This window comes from Meriones unguiculatus, chromosome 18 (assembly GCF_030254825.1).
Source record: "Meriones unguiculatus strain TT.TT164.6M chromosome 18, Bangor_MerUng_6.1, whole genome shotgun sequence".
Classification (NCBI taxonomy): Eukaryota; Metazoa; Chordata; class Mammalia; order Rodentia; family Muridae; genus Meriones; species Meriones unguiculatus.
The window spans coordinates 49,773,293-49,798,364 of record NC_083365.1 but is presented as its reverse complement, the minus strand read 5'-3'; the positions used below and the strand labels follow the sequence as shown (position 1 = coordinate 49,798,364).

The 25,072-nt window shown below is 43.3% G+C and overlaps 1 protein-coding gene across 10 annotated transcripts in view; it reads left to right on the top strand.

Annotated features, from left to right (window-relative positions):
* Positions 1-10,590: 10,590 nt before the first annotated feature.
* Celf1 (CUGBP Elav-like family member 1) overlaps positions 10,591-25,072 on the top strand; it is a 77,799-nt gene continuing 63,317 nt past the window's right edge. For 4 of the 10 annotated variants that reach the window (XM_060372015.1, XM_060372013.1, XM_060372014.1 and 1 more), the window contains exon 1: positions 10,602-10,759. The gene's annotated coding sequence lies outside the window, so the exon portion shown is untranslated. Of the gene's footprint in view, positions 10,760-22,287; positions 22,404-25,072 lie in introns of those variants that run through there. The other 6 variants (XM_021640869.2, XM_021640868.2, XM_021640867.2 and 3 more) reach the window with 4 other exon arrangements.

The window sequence follows — 25,072 nt, the reverse complement described above, 5'->3', positions numbered from 1 at the left end:
GAACAGCAAGGAGAGAAAATGTGTAACTGTGACCCTGCCTAGGAAGGAGGGCCCTCTCTCCAACCCTTGACCTCAGGAAGGGGCCGTGACCCCGGGAGCACGCATCACCAAAGAGGAAGCTGGGCAGAGCGGCTCCTCTAAGCCGGGGGAGGCCCTGGAGAGACGTAAAATGATGTAAATGATGTAAAGTGAGGACCTGGTCTGCCGTGGTGATGACTACAGTTTAGTCTTTTATTTTTTTTTTTTTTCTTTCTTTCTTTTTCGAGACCAGGTCTCGAAATGTGTAGCCCTAAATGCCTCTACTGACTCTGTAAAGTAGGCTGGCCCAGAACACAAGAAAGAGATCCTCCTGCCTCTGCCTTCCTGGTGCTGGGATTAATGACATTCGTCACCACTCTGAGAATCTCCTTCCTCTTCTTACCATTAAATCCACCACCACCCCTCATCCAAACCAAAGCAGAATATACATAGTATGAAAAATAAATACTAAAAATAATTTTTTCATAGCACTATTGTCTATTTTTTCTGTATTCCCAATTCTTTCACTAGAAGAAACATCTTAAAACTATACTTATTTTATGTATATGAACACTGTTTTATGGTGCACAGCAGAAGAGGGAATCAGATTCCATTGCAGATGGTTGTGAGCCACCATGTGGTTGCTGGGAATTGAACTACAGGTCCTCTGGAAGAACAGCCAGTGCTCTTAACCTCTGAGCCATCTCTCCAGCCCCTGGCTCACACTTTTAATCCCAGCACTTGGAAGGCAGAGGCAGGCAGACCTTTCTGAGCTGGGATTGAGGCTGGCCTGGTTTATATAGGGAGTTGCAGGACAGCTAGAACTGCATAGTGAGACCCTATCTCGTCTCGAAACATGCACACACACACAGGAAATAACTCTAGTATAAGCCAGGCACACAAATGCCTGTAGTCCCAGATATTCAGAAGGCTGAAGCAAAAGAATCCCTTGACTCCAGAAATTAAAGACAAGAGAGATGTCTTAGTGGTCAAGAGTGCTTTGTGCTCTTCCAGAAAATCTGGGTTTGACTGCTAGCACCCACATGAAGACACTCAACCATATGTAACTCCAGTTCCAAGGGACCCAAAGGCCGCAGCCATCCTGTCTTTAATCTGTTCAGTTCAGTGATTATTAATACACTCTTGTGGTTATATCATCAGCACTATGTAATTTTAGGACATTTTCACCTTCAAATGAACTCTTATACACATTAGCAATCATACCTAATTCCTCATCTGCTGGTACCCACTAACCTACTTTCTGTGGATTTGACTATTCTGGCATATACATGAATTCAGGTAATATATAGTTGATGCATACTCATTACACAAATGTAAATAACTGTAATAATTGTTTTTTAGACAGGGTTTCTCTGTGTAGCCATGGCTGTTCTAGGCTCGCTTTGTAGACCAGGCTTGGCCTTGAACTCACAGCAATCCACCTGCCTCTGCCTCCCTGAGTGCTGGGATTAAAGGTGCGTGCCACCACCTCCTCAGAGATTTTTGTACCACAGAACTTTCCAGCATTTTCTTATGAGCAGCTAGCTCTGTAGCTAAAAGTGTGTGCCAGCATGTCCAGCTGGTGGTATATTATTCTTTTAAATTTTATTTATTTTATGTATATGAGTGTCTTATCTGCATGTATGTCTGTGTGCCACATGTATGCCTGGTTTCCAAAGAGACCAGAGGAAGGCATTGGACCCCTGGAACTGAAGTTATGGATGACTTCCATGATTTGGTGCTGAGAACCAAACCTGGGTCTTCTCCAAGAACACAAGAGCTCTCAATCGCTGAGCCATCCCTCCAGTCCTCCCATTCTATTTCTAATGCACTTAAAATACATATGTTTTGTAAAAATCAATATTCTATTTACTGTTTAGTAACCTGCTTTTTTTTTAAATCAAGGATACTCATGAATAGTGTGCCATTTCAGTGCAGATATATAGTTTTTAAAAGGCTGGTCTGGGCATGGTGGCTCAAGTCTGTAATACCAGCACTTGGGAGGCAGAGGCAGGAGAAAGAAACAGATCATCCTCAGCTATAATATATTATGTGTAATATATTATATATATTTCTTTCTTTCTCAAAAAAAAGTAATCATACCATTATCCTCAGTATAATGAGTCTGAGGACAGGTTGGGCTACCTAAACCCCAAGGAAGAAAGACAGGTGTGGAAGGTTGGAAGAAAAAAGAAATGTATTCTCAGTGGAGCTGGCCGAGGGTATGAGAGCAGGAAACTAACCTCTTGGGGCCTATAGCACTTGGGAGAGCGGGGCCTGAACCTCCATTGGGCAGGACAGTGGGGCTAGCTCTGGTGGTAGAGTGTGGGTGACCACCCTCCAGGGCATGAAAGTGAGTTTCCTGCCAGCTGAAGCGTTGGGTGAGCTAGTCCAGAACCAGTGCTGGAGAGTTGCCCTGGTGGTTTGGGTGCAGGAGAGTTAGCAGACTGACCAACTCAGCTACCATCCATGCCCAGGTCCCGGGATTACAGTTGGCCCACCCCAAAAGCTAGCTTCTCTATGAACTGTTAGAATGCATAAAAAGGCTGGTCCTGCTGATCCAAAGCTGCAGCATCTCCACGACACAGGGCAACAACAGGATAACGGACAGGAGTCCCATGAAGATCCAATTCATGGTGTAGCAAAACCAGACCAATGACTAATTGCAATGAACACTTTCAAGTAAAGATGTGGACAGAGGGGTATACTGTGGGACACACTGTGACGCACTACAGATTCCAAGATGAGATGTTTTTCATGCTTTATTTTGTTTTTACATATTAAAATTTTTTGTTTTTCTTTTGAGGAGGAGGTTGCAAGTGCACAAGGGTGAATATGAAGGGATGGGGAGATGAGTGGGAATGTAACACATGATGTGAAAGTCACAAAGAATCAATAAAAAGTTCTTTTTTTTTAAGATTTATTTACTTATTTATTATGTATACAATATTCTATCTGCATGTACACCTGCAGGCCAGAAGAGGGCACCAGATCTCATTATAGATGGTTGTGAGCCACACATGTGGCTGCTGGGAATTGAACTCCAGATTTTTGGAAGTACTAGTAGCCAGTGCTCTTACCCTCCGATCCATACCTCCAGCCCCAATAAAAAGTTTTTTAAAAAAATCTCTTGCATAGTCTGAATGTTTCAGATACCTTTTTTTTTCTTTATCAGTGAACAAAATGGAAAAAGATTCCTGCCCTCTTTTCTTCTTTGAATTGCATTTCAGAATAATTAAATATCATTTTGCTAATGAAAAGTTCTCTTTTGTATTTTTCGTTTGTTTTTGTTTTTTGAGACAGAGTTTCTCCCTGTAGCCTTGGCTGTCCTCGTACTAGATCTGTAGACCAGGCTGACCTGGAACTTACAGAGATCCGCCAGCCTCTGCCTCCCAAGTGCTGATTAAAGGTGGCTCATTAAAGGCATGAGCCTTTAACTTGCTAAAAGTTCTTTATAAAGGAAGAAGAAATGACGCAATTAACAAACTCAACATTTGGGGTTGGAGAGATGGCTCAGCAGTGGAGAACACTAGCTGCTCTTTCAGAGGACCCAGGTTCAATTCTCAGCATTCATGGTTGTTGGCATACTTTTTTTAAAAACATTTACTCACATTTTTTTTTCTTTTTCTCTCTACTCCATTCCAATCCCTTCCAGCACCCCAATACCAGGTAGGAAAGAGAAAGGGTTAGTGGGAGAAGGGCCACAGTTCTCTTAGCTGCTTCCTGCTGGTTAGGGTTGTCAGGTTCCTTGGAGCCAGTCCAATCCTTGTTTCAGGAGATCTCTGTCTTCTTGTCTCAACAGCAAGCAGGAGCAGAAAGGAGGAAACAGGAGAAGGCTTGTTCTTTCTCTATCTGGGCTCTGGCATTCTCTCTCTCTCTCGAGTTCTCAGATTTAAACTACCTATAGCTGGCAAAGAGCTCTTAGAGGCCGCATGAGCAAACAGTCTGCTGCTATGGACCATCTGCATCGGTCCCACATCCCACACCCAAACAAAAACATGTTTATAGCCACATAGGGCGGCTCCTGACCTTAGCTCCAGAGGGTGTACATGGCGTACATATATACATACATGCAGAAAAACACCCACACACACAATAAAACCTTTATGCATTTATTTATTTATTTATGAGGCAGGGTTTCTTTCCGTAGCCTTGGCTGTCCTGGATTCATTTTGTAGACCAGTGATCTGCCTGTCTCTGCCTCCCTGCATGCTGGGATTAAAGGTGCACACCACCACCACGTCAGGTTAAAACAAATCTTAAAACAGAACAAAATTCAGCATTTGGAACTGGAGCATTAGCTCAGTGATAAAGAGCACTTGTTGCTTATGCAGAGGACCTGGGGTCAGTTCCAGGCACCTTCGTGGCAGGTCACAATCTGTAATTTCGGTTCAGGGGAGATCTGACATTCTTCCGATCTGTGTGAGCACCGTGTACATGCAAGCAAAACACTCATGCATATAAAATAAAAAATCTTTGGGAGCTGGAGAGATGGCTCAGTGGTTAAGAGCACTGCCTGCTCTTCCAAAGGACCTGGGTTCAATTCCCAGCAACCACATGGCTGCTCACAACTGTCTGTAATGCCAATTCCAAGGGATCTGACACATTCACACTAATGCACAATAAAAAAAAATACTTTAAAAAAATATTAAAAACTCAGTATTTTGTGTTCTTTAGTAAAATAATTGATCCAGTCAGTAATCTTCAATGGATAAGAGTAGAAGAAACACTGACAATGAAAGGGTGTCTCACAACAGCACACACACACACACACACACACACACACAAACTGTCCTCGTGATAGAATGCAGTGTGTGAGTTGCTTGATACCATCCTCAAAAACTTGAATGGAAATATAATCAGGCTTCAAGTCCAACTTGCTTTTTTAAAATTTATTTTAATGTTTTAACATACATTATTTTTTTGGCTCCATGGATATATGTATGAGGATGTTGGGTCCCCTGGAAGAGGAGTTATAGACAGTTGTGAGCTGCCCTTTGGTTTCTGGGAATTGAACCCCAGTCCTCTAGAAGAACAGCCAGTGCTTGTAACTGCTGAGCCATCTCTCCAGCCCTCCAGCCGACGTCCAACATTCATTTGTAAGAATAGAGAGGATAGAGGGATAAATGTCATCATGGGAGAGCAACAGACAAATAACAGAATTCAGGACGCTCTACAGGTATAACTGACCCAGTTTCTTCAAGTCCTAAGTATAAAAAGGAAGAATGGGGAGAGTGATTGGTAAGAAAACTGGGGACATGGCTCACTTGGGAAAGTTCTAGCCCAGCATGCACTAAGTTCTGTGTTCGATCCTCAGCACTGCATGGAGTGGACACAGTGGCACAACACCTGTAGAACTGGCACTGGGGAGAGTAGAGGCAGGAAGATCAGGAGTTTAAGGTCACCCTCAGCTGCTGGATTTAAGTTGGAGGCCAGCATGGGCTATATGAGGGCCTGTCTTTCAAGTAAATAGTTAAATATCTGCACCTATTTAAAATATATGCTTTACGGCCAGAAGTGATGGTACTTACCTTTAGTCCCAGCACTCAGGAGGCAGAGACAGGTAGATCTCTGTGATTTTGAGGCCAGCCTGGTCTACAAAAGTGAGTTCCAGGACAGCTAGAGCTACATAGTGAGACTCTAGTCTCAAAAAACATATATATATATGTGTGTGTGTGTGTACATATATATATATATATATATATGCTTTAATTCATTCTGATATGTGTGCATACCTGTGAAACCACAATCCTAATGAAAATAGTCTTTTGTTGTTCTTCCAGTGATAGTCTGGAATGTGGCTGTAGGCTTCTGGATGAAGACCCTGAGATTAGAGGCTCCATTTCTCTAAGGAAAGGCTAAAGCGATTTTGGGAGAGGCCTCTGCTCCAGGCTCCTGGTCTCACTGGGGAAGGTGGAAATGATTTTTTTTTTTTTTTTTTACCACTTGTTACAGTCAGCTATTTTAAATGAGATTGTCCTATCCGATGGCAGTGGAAACTTGGAGTTCCAAAAGCCTGTGATGACATCAAAGTGTTACAGCCCTCTCTTTGATTAAGCCACCGTATTAACCGCAGAGGTGCGGGCGAAAGCCCATGCCTGGTTGGTTTGCGGCTGAAACACAGGCCCGGTGAAGCTTTCCAGAGGGCTGGAAAGCCGATTCAGGCATGGAAGCTTGGCGGCACGGTGGAGAAGTGGAGTGAGAGAGAGACAGAGACAACACAGTATCCTACGGGTGGGGGAAGAATCTCCAGGTGCAGTTAAAGGTCACCGGTGAAAAGCTTAGACACCAAGACACCTCATTAGCATAGGGTGGGTATTTCCAGGAATGTCCAGGTGCCTGCCGAACAGGTTTTCTTATCAGAACAGGGTCAGGCCTGTAATCTTCCCTAAGGACTGTGTGATGCTGCTCCTTACAGGAGATTCCCCAGATCAGGCAACGAGAGACCACTGAGAAGGCAGTCTGTCGTCATCACGGACGGAGCTCTGAGGCTATCCGGAAATGCCAGATTCTGACCTTACCAGCAGAGCTCTGCGGTCTCTCCTCCCCAAAGTTCCCTTATTTCCTCATCTCACTAATCTCTTCTTGAATCTCTTTAACCACAAATACGCTACTGATTAATGAGCTTTTTGTAGAATTTAATATAACTAGATGTGAATTTTTTTTAAAGATTTATTTATTTATATTTATACAGATTTCTGTCAGCACACCAGATCTCACTATAGATGGTTGTGAGCCACCATGAGGTTGCTGGGAATTGAACTCCGGCCCTTTGGAAGGACAGTGAGTGTTCTTCACCTCTGAGCCATCTCTCTAGCCCCCATAGATGGGAATTTTTATGTGTAGTATATGTGTGTAGTATAGAGAGGAGCGTATGGACAAATCACAACCCATGTAAATGTAGATAGTCTAAAGTGACATCAGGTTGGAGGCCAAGGCTTTTGCCTGCTGAGCCATCTGACTGACTCAAGGTGAACATTTTTAATGTTAATGGTTAGTCCCTCTGATATGGCTATATTTGTATGCATTAGGGATGTCTGCTTCTCACAGCTTGATCAGCCTTTTAAGTTTAATTATTTAAGAGCTTCCAGAGGCCTGAATATGTGGAGATCCCTAGAGTGTAGCCTGCTAGAAAAGAAATGGACGTTTCACAACTCTTCCCACAAACCTTACTCTAGCTTTCTTTTCTTTGTGTGTTCATCTGTATCCTTTGTAATATCGTTTAGAATAAGCTAGTAAAGATTAAAAAAATTTTATTTACTTCCCAATGTGGTAAGACTTACATTGGCTTAGTCTGAATACTTTTGTGTGTGTAGGCAAGTACATGTCTGTGCATATATGTATGTGTATAGACAGTTGTAAACTGCCATGTGGGTGCTGGGAATTGAACCTGAGTCCCCTGATGCTCTTAAGGTGCCGGGGAAGAGCAGGCAGGGCTCTTAACCCCTGAGTCATCATCTCTCCAGCCCAGAGATGGAGAAATAGAGTCATTCATTGGCCCGGAACTTCGCAAAGTGAAGCTCCTGGCCAGGGAGCTTTCAGGATCTGCCTGTGTTTGTCTCCCATTTTAATGTAGATGAGATTACATGTATGTGCCACTGTGCCTGGTATTTTTTTTTTTTTACGTGAGTTCTGGGAATCCTACAAGGCAAGTCCTAACAACCCCCAACTTTTTCCTTTTTCTTTTCTTTTTCTTTCTTTTCTTTCTTTTTTTTTTTTGAGACTGCATCTCACATAGCTTACGATGTCCTTGAACTATCTTCCTTCCTATATTCCTCTATCTCCCAAGTGATGATATTACAGGAGTACATCAACCATGTCCGGATTTGTTTTTGTTTTTTGAGACAGGGTTTTTCTGAGTAGTCTCGACTGTCCTGGACATCTTTGTAGATCATGCTGGCCTTGAGCTCACAGAGAGCTTCTGCCTACCAGTTGCTGGGACTATAGGTGTGCACCATCACGCCCTGCCAGGTGTTTTTGTTTGTTTACTTTGTTTTATTTTGACACAGGCTCTCATACATAACCCTGGAACTTGGCTACATAGATCAAGGCTAGCCTCAAACTCAGAGATCTACCTGCCCCTGCCCCTGAGTGCTGGGATTAAAGGTGTGCACCATTACACCTGGCTGGCTGTTTATTTTTTTATTATTATTATATTTATCTGTCTGTCTGTCTGTCTGTCTCTCTCTGTGTATGTGTAGACCACAGGTCAACCTCAGGTGTCACTCTTTGGGACAGAGTCTCTTACTGGGACCTGGAACTCACTCATTAGCTACAAGCTGCAGGGAGCTGCTTGTTTTTGCCAGTGGAGTCCAGTGCTGGAACTACCTGGCCTTTGAAGTAATCTGGGGATTGGATTCGAGTCCTCTTGGTCATGCTACAGGCACTTACTTTATTCACTGGACTATGACTTCAGGTGCTATTTTTTATTTTTTTTTAACATTTTTACTACATAGTCTAGGTTGGCCTGGAACTCACAGAGATCCATTTCCCTTTGCCACCTTGCCTGGCTCAGCCCATAACTGTGTTATGGAGACCTGGCTGTGCTGGTCTTGTTTTGTACACCAGGCTGGCCCCAAACTCACAGAGATCTGCCTGCCTCTGCTTCCAGAGTGCTGGGATTAACGGCGTGTGCTACCACGGAGGCACTCCTAACTATTTCTATATTGACATCACTCTCATCAATATACCTCCTAAGAAATAAAGTCTCTGTAGTAACCATAATCATTCTTAGAAACCTTCTATTACTAGCAGGACTAACCTTCCCTCCTAACAGGATTTTTGCCAAGAGTCTTGTCTTTTCTTTTCTTTTATCTTTCTTTCTTTTTTTTTTTTTTTTTTTTTGGTTTTTCGAGACAGGATGTCTTTGTGTAGCCTTGGCAGTCCTAGAGTTGAAGAGATCTGCCTGCCTCTGCCTCCCCAGTGCTGGGATTAAAGGTGTGTGCCGCCACTGCCCTGCAGCCAGCCAGGAGGCACTAAGGGAGGCAGAGGCAGGTGGATCTCAGTGTTGTAGGTCAGCCCAACAGAGAAACCCTGTCTCTGAAGTGGAGGAAAAAGAACTAGCTAAAAATATTGTCTGATCTACAAAGTGAGAGGCCAGGACAGCCAAGGCTGCACAGAGAAACCCTGTCTTGAAAAACAACAAACGAACAGATTTAAAAAAATCATTGTTCCAGCTTTTGTAGCCACTCTAGTTTTTCCTAATCTAATCATTTATATGCAACTAACTCACTTTAATCTCTAACCTGATTCCTAGCAACCAAGAACAGGAAGACAAAAAGGCAATTTGAGCGGGGGAGGGGGAGTTGGGCGGGGTGAGAGGTGGGAGGAGTGGGTGGGGTGAGGTGGGGGAGTAGGTGAGGTGTGTGTGTGTGGGGGTGCACCCCTTTGATCACAACATTCTGGGGAGGCAGAGACAGGCAAATCTCTGAGTTGGAGGCCAGCCTAGTTACAAAGTTCTAAGACAGTCAGAGCTACACATAGAAACTCTGTTTCAAAATTCCCAAAGCTTTACAGTACAATTAGATAATTTGATAATGTACAATTTAGGGGCTAATTGTTTTGCTCTACATGATTGTGCCCCAGCACATGGGAAAACCCTTGGCTGCTGCTTGGGGGCCTGCCTTTGTGTGTGTGAAGTAGGATATAATCGGCATTTGTGGGTGTGTAAATTTTTTGCTCTAGGAAGACAAGTGATAAAAAGAAGTAATTGCCTACCCATGAGTAATTTGTAAAGTTATGGAGCCCGGACCTCCCCCAACTAAGTTTTATTTCTCAATCTGCATTTTATTGTCTCACATTTCACTGTCTAGACTTTGTGGGATAAACAAGAATTTGTAATGTGTGAATCCATCTAGACCCAGAGTAGGACTCCTGAATTCTGAGGGGGGTGTGTGGCTGTGAATCTTCAAAATATTTTTATTATTAACTCTTTTCCTAAGAATTTTTGGGCTGGGTAGTCTTTTAATAGAATACTTAAGCGCTTCCTATTGCCTCAGGGATTTTTGCCAGATTGCACAGGCACAGCGCTGGTCTTCATCTCTGTACAAGGCTCTTCCCTAACTCTGAAAGCTTGCAACACGCATTCCATATGCCATCAAAGAAGGAAGGCCTGGATACGGTTGTCCGTGTGCTGGTGTGCAAAAAGGAGGGTGTGCCCCGTGTCTAGTGCACCATTTCAGGTCATTCATTCATTCATTCATTCATTCATCAGCTTTTTATTATATGCACTTTCACTGCCAAGCAGCGTTGCTGGCCCGCCACAGGTCCCGCATCGGAGGTGCACAGAAGCAAGAACTTGAGATTTGCAGCCCGGGGTCTTCCCTCCAGAACAGCTCTGAGACAAAGAGATGCACCCCTGCAGCTCTCGGGGCTGAGGGCTCCGCCCGCGGCCCCCGGGGTTTCAGAGCGGCTGCTCCTCCCCTCCCCGGCCGGAGGGGGCGCTGTGGCGCCGGCGCTCGGCCCGCCCCTGCGCGGCGCTCCGCTCAGATCGGCGCGGGCGGGCGGCGCCGCGGTGGTACGTTCCCCCTAGCCGCCCGCCCCCTCCTCCGCGGCCCTCCCCGCCGGTGGTAGGTGCCGGAAGTGCCGCCATTTTGGGGTGTTCTGCTCTGGCGGCAGCGGCAGAGGCGGCGGCGGCGGGACGCGGAGGCTCCCCCGGGATTCAGCCTCAGCAGCGAGGCGGCGGCGGCTGCGGAGGCGCAGGCAGCAGCTGAGGCAGCGGCGGGCTCAGGTGCAGCCGCTGGTGAGTGCGGCGGCCGCGGGATAACGGGCCGCGGGATGGAGGGAGGGAACAGGGAGGCTGGAGGGAGGCGCCGCGGGGCGGGTCCGGTTCGGGCGGCTACGGGTCACAGGGCCCTCCGGGCGCGGTCGCTCCCGGTCCCCCGCACCCCGGGGACGAGGCCGCGGACTGCTCGAAATTCGGGGCCCATTCGCGTCCGCCTGGCGCGTGCCCCTGCTCCCAGGGAGACCCGCCCTCCTCGTGGCCTTGCCGTGGCTCCCTTGCCCTCTGCCTTCACTATCCAGGCCCCGAGGGCTTGGTTCCTGCGCGGCACCGGAGTCGTCCTCCTTGGGTTCGCCGGGCGAGATCCCAGCTGTCTGCCCGAGCAGATGCCTGTTCTGTGACCCGGGCGCCCCACGTGTTCTTGGTGGCCACCCCTGGGGGTGCCCCAGATTCCCGCCCCTGGAAGGTAGCGCTCCGGAGCTGCTCCGGTCCTCGCCCCTGGGTCCGCTTTGCCTCGCCCTACCCCCCACATCAGGTGCTCACCCAGTCAGGGCCTAGTAGCAGGGCTCGCACCTCGCACCCAGGAGCTCAGGCAGCTCTTGAAATGCGCTTTCTTCGCTAGGCTTTGGTGCCAGGCTTTGGGTTTAAAGTCGGTGTCTCGGTTGTGGTCGGGCAGGACGTTGTAATTATTTCAGACCATTGCATATGCTTTAAGGAGCTTCTCATTGGGTTTAGAGACTGGTTCCCGGGTGAAGGTGTTAGATTATGGTCAGAGCCTGTTCTAGCCAAACGGAATCTCTTCTGGTCCTCAGAGTTAATGCTGTATAAAGCTTGTTGAACAGTTTTAATGAGCTCGGAGTCTGTTAATAATGTCTGCACTTTTAAGAGGTTATGAACACCCTTTGCACACTTTACAGGAACTTAACCTTTAAAAGATCTCGTCTCTGTCTTCGATTCTCTGAATTGAGGTTTTAATTGTACTTTCTCACCTTTTCTACAGTTTGTTTCTCTTTAAATCTTTAGTGAGAATGACAGTGTCTTCAAATGGAATCGCTTAGAGTTCTTTCCGTTTTTGCCATTAACAAGTTTATTTGGAAAATCATGGAGGTTAGAATGGACAGACTGCAGCTACACGGATTTTTTTTTCCTCCGTGCCAGTTTTGATATTGTAGCTTTATTGACTGAGAAGGCAGTTTCTGCTCTGCCGCTTGTGGTAAAGCAAAGCTGGAACTTTCAGCTGTTGCTTTAGCCGGCAAGCTTATGGTTCCTCTTGGTTCCTTTTCCACCACCTGTTTCTCTTAAGAATGGCTCTTGGCTCCAAAGCATAGGTCTCCACTTTTCTCATTCATTCTTTTTTTTTTTTTTTTAAAGATTTATTTATTTATTAATTATTCTGCCTGCGCACCAGATCTCACTACAGATGGTTGTGAGCCACCATGTGGTTGCTGGGAATTGAACTCAGGACCTGTAGGTTAAGGCTGAACACTGTTGAGCCAGTGTTCTTAACCTCTGAGCCATCTCTCCAGCCCTTCTCATTCATTCTTACCCTTTGGGTTTTCTTTTTTAAGGATCCGTTAGCAGGAGGCTGTTACAGATAGTTGAAACATCTTTTCAGTTCCTTCGCTTTTCTGATGCCCTCAAAAAGTATTTGTCCAAGGTTGTTATAGCAAGTGTTTTTTGTTTGTTTTTTTTCCTTCTGGAGACAAGGTTTCTCTGGTATAGCCTTGGTTGTCTTGGACTCACTTCGGAGACCAGACCAGGCTGGCTCGAACTCAAAGATCTGCCTGCCTCTGCCTCGCAGAGTGTGTGTGTCTCTGCACCTGGCTAGTGAGTGTTCTTAAAACATTCTTTTATCAAAGGTTTTCTTGGGTTGCTTTTTTTTTTTTTTAACTAACACTGTCGTAAGCAATGACACAGATTTGCCGTTTGAGATGGGATGGAATGGGAAGCACTCTGGGCTTGAAGTTAGCCTACATTACCAATCTTTTTGCAGTTGGTTACTAGTTGGTCAAGTCACTTTTTCATTATGACCCTTATTTTAATCTTCAAAATCCTTTAAGAATTGGTGCCCATCTCACATGGGCTCCTCTTCCCTGTGGGCTGATGGGCAGATAGTGAAAATCAGAGGCAGAATGATTTATTTTTCTAAAGATATCTGTATGCTTTTCTTATTACAGAAGTTGCAGGTTAATTATAAAACTCACAGGTAAGTCAAAATGGGAAGAAATCTTTCCTTTCAGAGATTGTTAAATTGGGGTATAACTTTACAACTGCCCTCCCTCAAAAGACAGGGTCTTCCTGTGTAGTCCTGACTGGCCCACCTCCCAAGTGCTGGGATTATTATGTACATAATCACATCTTTCAAAAAATTGTCTTTATCCTCACCAGCCTTTTTTGTTGATATTTGTTGCTTTTTTGTGGTGTTGGGAATAAGCTCCTGGCACCCTGACGTTGATAAGCATGCTATCCACTGTTGAGTTTTCACTAGCCCACATGCTTTCATTTTTTTCCTTGGGGACAGGGTGCTCATTTTCTGTAGCTCAGGCTGGACTTGAAAGTCACTGCAGTCCTCCTGTCTCAGCGTCTCAATTGCAGGGTTACTGGTGTGTGTCACTATGCTTGTCTTATACATGGTACATGATGTATATGCATTTATTATTAACCAATGTAGGCTTATCCTGATTCGTTGGGTGTTGCCCCCACCCCCAAAATCGTGAATATCGACCTCCTGCCCCAATCTCCCAAGTGCTAGAATTACACCAGCACTTGGCTGTGATGTTTTTAAACTTTAATAGTTAGTGGTAGGCTTGATTTGTTTTACCAACCACATTTTATTCCTAACTATATGGTGTTTTGCCAGCTTGTTTGTATGTAAAACATACGTGTGTACTGTCCAGGGGAGTCAGAAGAGGGTGCTGGACTCCCAGGAGTTGGGCCTACAAATTGTTGTGAGCCATCACGTAGGAGCTGTGATTTAAACTCTGCTTCTCTGAGCTACTTCTCAAACTTCCACCCACACTTCAGATAATTTGAAATAATGATCTGTATTTAGTAGTTTCTGCTTATGAGATAGGCCAGTAGATACTCCAGCAAAGAAGCAGAGAAATCTCTCTTAAACATGTGGGTCAGAGAGTGAGACAGGAAATTAACAGAGCCTGAAAGTTTATATATGTCCATTGTGTGAATTTTTTTTTTTTTTTTAATGAAGATTTGGGCTCTGTTGCCAAATGTAGAGTGTACTAAATTTGGTACCCCCTCCTTTTACTGCACTGTAGCTTTGTTTTCCTGGGAGACTGGACCTAATAAGGAAGTAGGTTCTTAGATGATAGCAGTAGTGGATGCCTTGGGGTGGGAAAAACAGCTGTCATTTGGAGGAAGCAAGAGCATAGGCTCTTCTGCTCAGGGATTTGGGTCTTCCCAACAAATAGCTCTGTACTCCCCCTTCTCCTCCATCCCCTAGACTGCCTGTCTGGACTCACTTTGTAGCCTAGGCTGGCCTTACACTTACAAAGCTCTGCCTGCCTCTGCCTCCTGAGTGCTGGGGTTAAAGGTGTGCAACTAGGGTTATTTTGTTTTTAATTTAAAATTTATTTAATTTTATATGTGTGTGTTTGCCTGCCTGTCTGTGCACCAAAGTCAGAAGAGGTAGTCAGATCCCCTAGAACTAGAGTTATAGATGATTGTAAGCTGCCATGTGGGTATTAGGAACTGAACCCAGGTCCTCTAGAACAGCAAGTGCTTTTAACTGGTGACCTACCTCTCTAGCCTCTATTTTTGTTTGTGGTGCTGCTACATAGCCTAAACTGGTCTCTGTTGTGTCTGTCCCCTACCTCCCCTTTAAGTTTTGTTTTGATTCAAGACAGTCTTGTATCCCAGGTTGGTCTTAACTTGTGTTAGGGCCAGGGATGACCTGAACTTCTGATTAATGTGTCTCCACCACCCAAGTGCTGGGGTGACAGGTGTGTACCTTACCATATGTGTGTGCTGCTGGAGATTGAGCCCAGGGCTTTTATACATGCTGGAAAAATACTACCAACTGAGCTAATTCCATCTCCTCCCATTGTTGTTGACAGTTTTGCTGTATAGCTGATCCTAATGTTTCCGTTTCCTGAGAGGTGGGATTTCAGGCTGCTGCCACCGTGCTTATTCACTGTTCATAGTTTTGAATTATGTGGATTGGGTTGTAACTTACTGGTGCAGCCCTTGCCTGGATTCTGTTTGTTTGTTTGTTTAATTTGTTTTGTTTTTCAAGGCAGAGTTTCTCTCTGTAGCCCTGGCTGTGCTGGAACTCTCTCTGTAGACTAGGCTGCCTTTGAACACAGATCTACCTGCTTCTGCCTCCTGAGTGTTGAGATTATTTTAACCACTTTTTGTTTTTTCAAGGCAGAGTTTCTCTTAGCAGCTCTGGCTGTCCTGGACTTGCTTTACAGACCACCAAATAACTGACCTCAAACTCTACCTGCCTCTGCCTCCTGAGTGCTGGGATTAAAGGCATGAGCCACCACAACTGGTTTATTTTTAACCACTTTAAAGTGTATAACTTAGTAACATTGGTTATATTCAGTTGTTGTAAAATCATCAGTGCCTTCTCTAAGATCTATGTATTCATTAGATTTTGTTTTGTTTTTTGAGACAGGATTTTGTGTGTCCCAGGCTGGCCTCAAATTACTATATGTAGCTGAAGATGACCTTAAGTTCAAATATATTCATATTCTCTCTCGCTCTTTTCCTTTCTTTCTGAGACAAGGTCTCTATCGATATTCCAGGCTGTCCTGGAATTCTCATGTAGACCAGGCTGGCCTTGAACTCAGATTCTCAGATTCACCTGCCTCTGCCTCTCAAGTGCTAGGTAGTATTATTAAAGATGTGTGCCACTATGCCTCAGAAAAATAAAACAAAAACATGGAGATTACAGGTGTGCCATTATGTCTAGGTCAATGGCCCCCTACTTTATTGTAAATCAAATCTTCTTACATTCTTGTTGGGGCCAGTCCTGGAACTTGCTCTGTATACTAGGCTGGCTTCACACTCACAGATCTACCTGTAGGCCTCTGCCTTCTGAGTGTTGGGATTATTTCAACTACTTTTAAGTGTATAACTTAGCAACTTCACTTATGTTCAGTTGTAAAATCATCAATGCCTTTTCATAGATCTAGAGAGACCTTGTTTCAAAAATTCATTATCTTGCCTAGACTGGCCTTAAACTTATTTGAATCTCTTATCTTACTGGCTTTCTGAGTTTTCTTTCTCTCTCTCTCTCTCTCTTTCTCTCTCTCTTTCTTTCTCTCTAAGATTTGTTTATTTTATGTATATGTTTCATGTACACCAGAGAGGGAATCAAATTCCATTACAGATGGTTGTGAGCCACCATGTGGTTGCTGGGAATTGAACTCAGGATCTCTGGACAAGCAGCCAGTTCTCTTAACCACTGGGCTATCTCTCCAGGCCCTGAATTGAATTTCTAACAGGTCCCAAAGTTTGTTGTTGATTTACCCACACTTTCTCTTGATATGCCTTGGTACATTGAACAGCCAGCAGTCTAGTAAAGTAGAAACAAAAGTGTGATAAAAATCTGAGACTTTCTGTAATCGAGAGTTGATTCTTTGATTGTAGAATCATTAACGTGGAAACTTAATGGCTTGAAAAAATGCTGTCTTGCATGGGATACAGCTTGGGAGGAAAATCTTAATAGCCTGGTGTGCTAGGCTTAAAAAGTTACCATTGTTGTGGCCTTTGTGTTCTCTGATGCTATTTTCCTATTGTTAAAGATACTGGGGTTGGAGAGATGGCTTGGGTTAAGAGGACCCAGTTTCAGTTCCCAGTACTCATGAGGTAGTTCACATCCAATTTTGTATGTAGCCAGTGATGATTTTGAACTCTTGATCATGATGTCTACTCCCCAAATGCTGGCAACCATTTCCTAGCTTTAAAAATATTTATTATTGGGGCTGGAGAGATGGCTCAGAGGTTAAAAGCACTGGCTGCTCTTCCAGAGGTCCTGAGTTCAATTCCCAGCAACCACATGGTGGCTCACAACCACCTATAATGAGATCTGGTGCCCTCTTCTGGCGTGCAGGCACACATGCAGACAGAATACTTGTATAAGTAATAAATAAATCTTTTAAAAAAATCTTTATTATTTTTTTGTGTGTTTACATATGTTTGCATGTGTGCCACCTCTTAAGCAAGGAGGTCAGAGGACAACTTGTCGTAGTTGGTTCTCTTCTGTCTTTATGTGGATTTCCGGAGTCAAACCCAGCTTACGAGGGTATGATAGCACCCTTTTTAGAGCTTGAGTAGTGCATAGTAGTGCACACCTTCAATCCCAGCAGAAGGAGGCAGAAGCAGGTGGGTCTGAGTTTGCAGCCAGCCTGGCTGACATGGTCAGTTCCAGGTCTTCATATGGAGAACCTGTCTCAAAAAACAAAACTTAAAAAACAAACAAACCCGTATTTATTTTAGGAAGCTGAGGCAGTTGGATCTCAGTGAGTTCTAAGCCAGCAGTCTATCTAACATAGCAAGACTGGTTCAAAAACACCATAACCAACTTTCCCTTTCCCCCTATAAGCTAGAAGGATGAATGGCAATTTTTTTTTTCTCTAAGCAAAAGGATACATGGGTGTTATTTATTTATTTTTCCCTTCTAATTTAAGCAGGGTTTCTGGGCTGGAGGGATGGCTCAGAGGTTCAGAACACTGGCTGTTCTTCCAGAAAATTTGAATTCAATTCCCAGCAATCACATGGTCGCTCACAACCATCTAAAATGAGGTCTGGTGCCCTCTTCTGGCATCCAGGTGTACATGCAGACAGACATTGTATACATAATAAATAAATCTTAAAAACAGTGTTTCCTGGCACAGTCTGGTCTAGTCCAGGCTGTCCTTGAACTTTGAAGCCTTGTGCCTCAGCCTGTGAAGAGTTGTCTGTTACAGGTGCGCTGCCATACTTGGGGGTTTTCCAACTTGAATATGGAGAGCTTGGCTTTTCAAAGAAACTTTTCCTTTCAAAAACTGAGAAAGCCTAGTTAAAAAAATTATGTGACTATATTGCATTGCCTGATTTAAAACATTTCAGCTTTAATTTTAAATGTAAAATTTCATGGCTTTAGTTTTGTGTGATATCAAATCAAAGACTTTGTACCTACCTTTCAAGAAAAGGACTGATTTTTCTGAACAGCTTCTGGGGTGTACCATTTTGATTTTTCTTTTCCTACACTTACAACTCATGGTGGCAAATGTTGAAGAGTCGTTTAGTTAGTGTTTCTGTTGAAGCTGAAGGGATTATAATGGGTTATAATGTGCTTCTTCTGGGATGTGCTCACAGTCTGTTCACTGATTTGTGGCAGCTGTGTTCATCTCTAATGAAATGAAGAGGGCTGACTAGTTTAACTTTTCTCCCCAGTTTCGTTCATTTAGTTTTTGTGTGGCTGACCTGCAACTGGCAGTATAGACTAGATTCCCCCACAGAGATTCACCTGCTTCTACCTCAGGAATTCTGGGATTAAAGGTGTGCACTGCACTTCCATTCCAATGCCAGCTCTCAGAGCTGTAAGGTTTTTTCGGTGTTGTGGTTTTTTTTGTTTTTTTTTTTTGACAGGGTTTTTTTGCACCTTCTTGGCTACCTCAAATTTACAGAGATCTGCTTGCCTCTCCCTCCCTGAGTACTAGGATTATATACAGTGTGCCACTGTGCCTGGCTCAGTTTTTGTTGTTGTTGTTTCAAGACAGGGTTTCTCTGTGTAGCCTTGGCTGTCCTAGACTCTTTTTCTAGACCAGGCTGGCCTCGAGCTCACAGAAATCTGCCTGCCTCTGCCTCTGGAGTGCTGGGATTACAGGCATGCGCCACTGCACCCTCAGGTGTTTTTGTTGTTGTTTTTTGTTCTGTTTCGTTTTGTTTGAGCTTCACATCATCTCCCTTCAAAGGACCAGGGTTTTATTTCCCAGCACCTACATGGCAGCTCACAACTGTCTGTAACACCAATTCCAAGGGATCTCACACCTTCACATTGATGCACTTAAAACAAAATAAATAAATTAAAAAAAGATTCTGTTGCTGAAGAACAGCAATATTACATAAACCCAAACAACTGACCTTACAAAATTAAAGGCATAACATTAAAAACTCAACAGCTGGACAGCTCTCTTGCACTCTCTGGGCCAAGAGCTGGCTCACCCTTGACCCCTCCACCAGGGCACAGCTCTATTGTGCTGCCCAGATGAGGTGCAGGGTCCTTTCTCCAGAGTGCTGCAGCCAGTGGGGGCAGGGCCAGCTAGCCTGACTGCCTCAGGTGGGAGGAGGGGCTGACACACACATGGACCATCCCATGCATCACCCCATTCCAGCTCACCTCACCTGCAGCTGGAGAGCGGCAGGCCTGTGAGGTGGAGTGGGTGAGAGGGTGAGGTCCTCCCGCTCTCACTGCCTAGGTAGTCTTTGAAAAGCTAGCCCCAAGGTCATGAGAGCAGGAGTGCTAGTCCTGCCCCTCACTGGTTATAGCACTCAGGAGAGTGGGCCCTGTACCTGGCTGGGGCAACAACGGAGAGTTAGCCCTGATGGAGAAGCCGTGGAGGGTGAGAAAGCTGAGGAGAACTGGCCCAGCCCCTCGCCTGCTGTGGCACTCGGGAGAGTGGGCCTTATGCCTCTACTAGGCAGTACAGTGGAGCTGACTCTGGGTGCCGGGGAATTGGCCCTGAGAGTGAGAGTGAGAGTGGGAGAGCTGACTGTGACCCCTGTCGACGGACCTTTGGAGGAGCGGATGCTGCTCCTGACCACAAAGCTATCTCTCCAGCCCCCAGCAACAGAATCTTTAGGAATTGCAAGTTTTTCTTTACTCTTTTACTTTTTGTTTCCTGTAAGGTGGAAGCAAATTCTAGCAGAGAGTAGGGGATTTTGTGATATTTGGTGATAATGTAGGATAATAGTCCATTCTGAGTAGTCTTCTTTTTTTTTTTTTAATCCAACCTTATTTGGATGTATGTTAAAATTTTGCTAGTTAATTTTGGACAGTTTTGTGGGCGGTGAGGGGTTGAGACAGGGTTTTTCTGTGTAGCCTTGACCATCCTGGAACTCACATTGTAGAACATACTGGCCTTGAACTCTGCTTGCCTTGATATCTGTTTGCCTCTGCCTCCAGAGTTCAGGATTAAAGGTGTGTGCAACCACCACCCAGTTTAAACAGGGGTTTAAACTGATAATTTACTGTAGGCTTTCCCCAGTTTCTTGTGCTTACATCTTTTGTGTGTAGGATACATTCTTCTCCACTAATCTCCTGCAGCCCCCACCCCCACTGTAGTCACATAGCTCAGTGTTTTTCTCCTGGGTGAATTCTGTCTGTCTTGATGCTGCTGCTGCTGATTTCTGTGCTAGGTTGGAGTGGGCTATTACCATGGGGAAACCACTCGCTGTTTATTAGCCATTTGCCTTATTCTGACTGATCTGAGCAAGAGACTTGTAGGAATCAAGGAGTAGAAGAATAACAGGATAGGGTGACAACTTGAAATTTATAATCATTTGACATTGTTAGCCAGCTGATGATTTCTTCATGATGAACCAATGCTGGTTGTGGACATAGAGTTTTTAAAAACTGCATGAGAAGCTTTCTTCAAGAATATTTCACTGGGATCCATTTATGTGGTAAAAGAGTATTTGTTAGGTTTCAGTTTCTCTCTCTCTTTTTTTCTTTCTTTCTTTTTAGGGAACCCAGGGTCTTGGCTATGTGGTAGGCCTGTATCCCATTGAGTTAATATCCCAGGCCCTCCCTTGTTTTGGAACAGGGTCTCACCAAGTTTTCAAGTTGGCTTTGAACTCTTGATCCTCCTTCCTCAGTTCTCTGGAGTAGCTAGGATTTCAAACCTTGGCTACCAAGCCTTGATAGGTCCCCATTTCTTAGGTAGTAAGAGAAGGAAGCATTACATTTTATTTGTTAATTTTTGTTTTTCTGAAACAGGGTTTCTCTTTCTAGAATTCACTGTAAACCAGGGTGGCCTCAAACTCACAGATATCACCTCCCTCTGAGTGCTGGGATTAAATGCATGCACCAGCACTGCCCGTCTTGTGTATTGTATGAGTGTAGCACCTATTAATAATAAATCTGATGATCTATAGCTTAGGCAGGAAGTAGGAGGTGGAACATCTGGTAGGCAGAAAGGATTCTGGGATAAAGATAGGTGCTCAAGATTCAGTAACCAAGATGTGAAGAGGATGGGTGCATGGTGCCTGAACTTAAGTAACTAGCCATGTGGCAAAATGTAGATAAAATGAGTTACTAAGTTATGAGCTAATAAGAGAAGAGCCTAGCTATATGGTCTAGGCATTTGTAAATAATTATCTTGAGTCTCATGTATCATTATTCCAGGAGCTTGGAGCAGAGAGGAAAAACCTCATACAACAGAGGGAAGCTATGAAAAAGATACTTTAACACTTCTAATTTGATTGTCTTAACTCTTTTAATCATTTGGGTTTTGGTAAATAGACTATGCCAGAGAAATGTGGAAATATCTTTATTGTTTGTTTTGTTTTGTTTTTCAAGAGGTCTGTTGTGTTGCTCTGGCTGTCCTAGAACTCATTAGAACAGGTTGTCCTTGAACTCATAGAGATTGGCATGTGCCGCTATATCCCAGCTTTGAAAATTCCTTTTAACTTTAATAAACAGGAATTAGAAGTAAACAAGTGGGTTTGTATACAGTGAGTAAAACAAAGTTTTGTAAAATTATAAGATGTTGGCCTTTGGGCCAGAGTGCTACTTTAAGTATATGCTTGTGCTGAGGACCACTTTGTTCTTCTGAATAAACTACATCGATAGAGCAGATATATAAGTGTTTTCTTTTTTCCTTATGCCTGGGTATAGTGTGTGTACGCAGTATTGAGCTGGATGCCATGCGTAAAGGAAGCTCAACAGTCTCCAGCGTTTACTCATATCAGGGCCTTGCATAAAGATAATATTTGCTGAATACTCCATTATCTGGTAGAATGGCACTTTCTGTTTGAAACAGTTCAGTGTTAAGGACTAGGAAGAGGAAGAAAATATTGAGATTCTATGACTTTTAAGTCATTTGTTTACAATAAAGTACATTAAAGCTTGAAGCAACTTTTTGAAAATAATGTAAGCATTTTTTTTTTAAAGGTACTGCATTGGCTAGAATTTTTGGCATAAAAGCTTTGTGAGGCTCTATAATTTTGAAACATTGTATACCAACCTTAACAAAGATAATTGTGATTTTCACTGTTTTCTGTAGTATGAAAGAAGAAAATTTGACACACAGCTGGTAGTCTGTGTTCTTTTGCTTTTCTGGGTCAAGATAGGATTTTCTAAGGACAGTGTAAAGCATTAATAAAAATGAAAAAAGGACCATACGAGTTTGTATCCTCTCACGACCTATAGACTGAATCTTTTTTTTTGTTTCTAAATTGTGTGCTATTAAACTAATGTAGCAAAACTATCCTCTAAGCTTGTCTTTCAGTTTCCCTTTTCAAGTTTATGAGAAGACACTTTATTATATATTCATTGTTTTTATTGTACATGGTTTCTTTTTACTAGCTCCTGGACATATTTTCAAGGGCAATTAAAAAGAAACAGTTTACAGACCTCTACTAAACTAATTTGGGTTATAGATGGAGTTGGAAAACTAAAAACAGAACCTGTGAACTCAGCTATAGCAGAACTTAGGTGAGTAAATGAACCCAAACTAGATTCCGAACTGCCTTTCTTGAATGCCTAATGTTCTACCTTTTAGCTGACATAATTTCCTTTGAACCATTTTTTTCGCTTTTAGCTTGTAAATTTGAGATTGTTGTTTTACTTTATAAAGGTTTTTGTTTTCAGCATATCTTGGTAATATTTATATTTAGACTTTAAAATTATTAATTAGTATTTGAGATCATTGACAGGCTTTTATGAACAGAAGGACATTTCTTGAACCTTTCTTCAAAATATTTTTCTAGCTTTCATGTCATTGTAGCTTTGATATTTAAGACTGTGAAATCAGGTACTATTTTAAATCGTTGTCGTTTTGAGACACGATCTCACTGTGTAACCTTGCCTGGAGCTCGTAAAGATCCACCAGCCTCTGCCTCCCAAGTGCTAGGAGTAAAGGTGTATGTCAGCATACCCTGCTGTGATTTTTAAACCTTAACGTTCATTTATCTAGTGTACCTGCTGTGAAATAAGAGACATCTGTAGAAAGCTTCAGTGTTCCAGGAAACTTAGAGATTAGCAAAATGTTTTCTTTACAAATCTGACTACCTTGTTCTTTTGCACAAACTACATCCATAGAACAGATTTGTAAATGGTTTTCTTTTTTAAAAAATTTATGTATATGGGTGTGTATTTTGCCTAACGTATGTCTTTGCAGCATGTGCGTGCATGGTGTCTCCAGAAGAAGAGGGCATTGGATCTCCTAGAGCTTGAGTTACAGGCTTGTTGGTCGATATGTGGGTGCTGGGAATTAAACTTGGGTCCTCTGGAAGAGCAGTTGTGTTTTTAGCCGCTGAGCCATTTCTCCAAACCCTGGTCTTATTAAGATATCTAAACAGTCTGGGTCTAGTGGTACTTATTTGTAATTCCACCTATTCAGGAGACTGAGGCAGGAGTACCACAAGTTCAAAGGTAGTGGGACAAGTTAAGTCTTATTACAACTAAAATTTTAAACAAGGGCCCTGGGTCTATGGCTCAGTGGTGGAAAATGCTTGCTGTTGTTATAGGGAGGGACCTGAGTTGAGTTAGTAGCACTCACAGGCTGGTTCAGACCTTTGTAACTCCAGTTCTGTGCTGCCTTCTATCCGCTGCAGACACTCATACACACTAAATAAAGACGAATAATAATTGAGTGAATGGGTTGATAGAATGTGTGCCTACCATACACATCTCTAAGTTCAAATCCCATTACCACAAGAGCTAAAATAAAAACTCTCAAAAAGGGTCTTCTGGGAGCTAAATGGCATCACCTATTGATTGAGAGTGGTAGTTTATCTCATGTAATGTAAACCTCAAATATTGGGATTACATGCACCACCATTATCTGACAGGCTGAAAAAAATTTCTAAAAATAGTGTAAAGAACCTGAAGTTTCTTGAAGTTGGGAGAATGTTAAACCTTTTCTTCTTAGGTTTTTTGTTTGTTTTGGTTTTTTTAATAATTTATTTAATTTTATTCTCTGTGCATTGGTATGAAGGTGTCAGAATCGGTGAAACTGGAGTTACAGACAGTTGTGAGCTGCCATGTGAGTGCTGGGAATTGAACCCGGGTCCTTTGAAAGAGTAGGCAGTGCTCTTAACCACAGAGCCATCTCTCCAACCCCTGTTTTGGTTCTTTTGAGACAAGGTTTCTCTGTGTAGCCCTGGCACTCACTATATAGACCAGGCTGTCCTTGAACTCTGAGATTCATCTGCCTCTGCCTTTCCGGTGCTGCGATTAAAGGCATGGGCCACCACCACCTGGCTGATCTTTAAGCTCTTAATTACAATACTGACACCTACATAATATGCACACTGTACGTACGTGTGTGAAAGGAAATGGAAACATAAATTGTTGAAATATTGAATTAGTTCTTTCTTTTTTTTTTTTTTTTTTGGAGTGGTCTTGCAGGCGTTGGGTTAGGGTCTTGCTATATAGCTTAGGTCAAAGCTGGAAGTAATTCTGAATCAGCCTTTTTAGTGCTAGAATTACATTATAGCTATGTGACATTACCCCACACCCAGTTTGTTTTTATGAACAGAGAAGGATTGAGTCTTGAATATGTTTGAGTCTTTCAAGAAAGCTAATGATAATTTTAAGTATTCAGAATTGTATGCTATGTGGTATTATTTCTTAAAGCAGTTTACTGAAGATAAGTTAGATCAGCATTCTGAATTGCAAAATCCAGAACATCAAAAAATGCTTTCACAAAAGAAAAAAGCCTGCTGGATCCACCCCCAGGAATCCTAGTGAGTCTCCATGGTAACAACCTCCTTGCTTACAACTTGTCACTGTGTAGCTGTCACCGGGGTTCAAAGAAAAGCCAGTATCAAGAACTGTGTGGCATTAACTACCAATAAAATGCTGTTGCACATTTGCAGTGTGCCAGAAATAGAAAAGAAAGTTTAAGGTTTTAATTCCTTTGTTCTGTTAACTAGAAGCTTCAAAAAAAAAAAAAGCTGCCTAATTATGGTAAGGTGCATCAGTGGGAAGTGGGTGGGTGGCACAAGAAGGTTAGAAATTTTTCTTTAAGTTTGCAACTGAGGAAGTAACACATGCCATACTGAAGTTTATATAGAGGCAAGTGCAGGATTGCAGCCCAGGCCTTTTTTACCTTTCTCCTCTCTCTAGTCTGTGCTTTCTGTCTGCTCATTATCTTACTT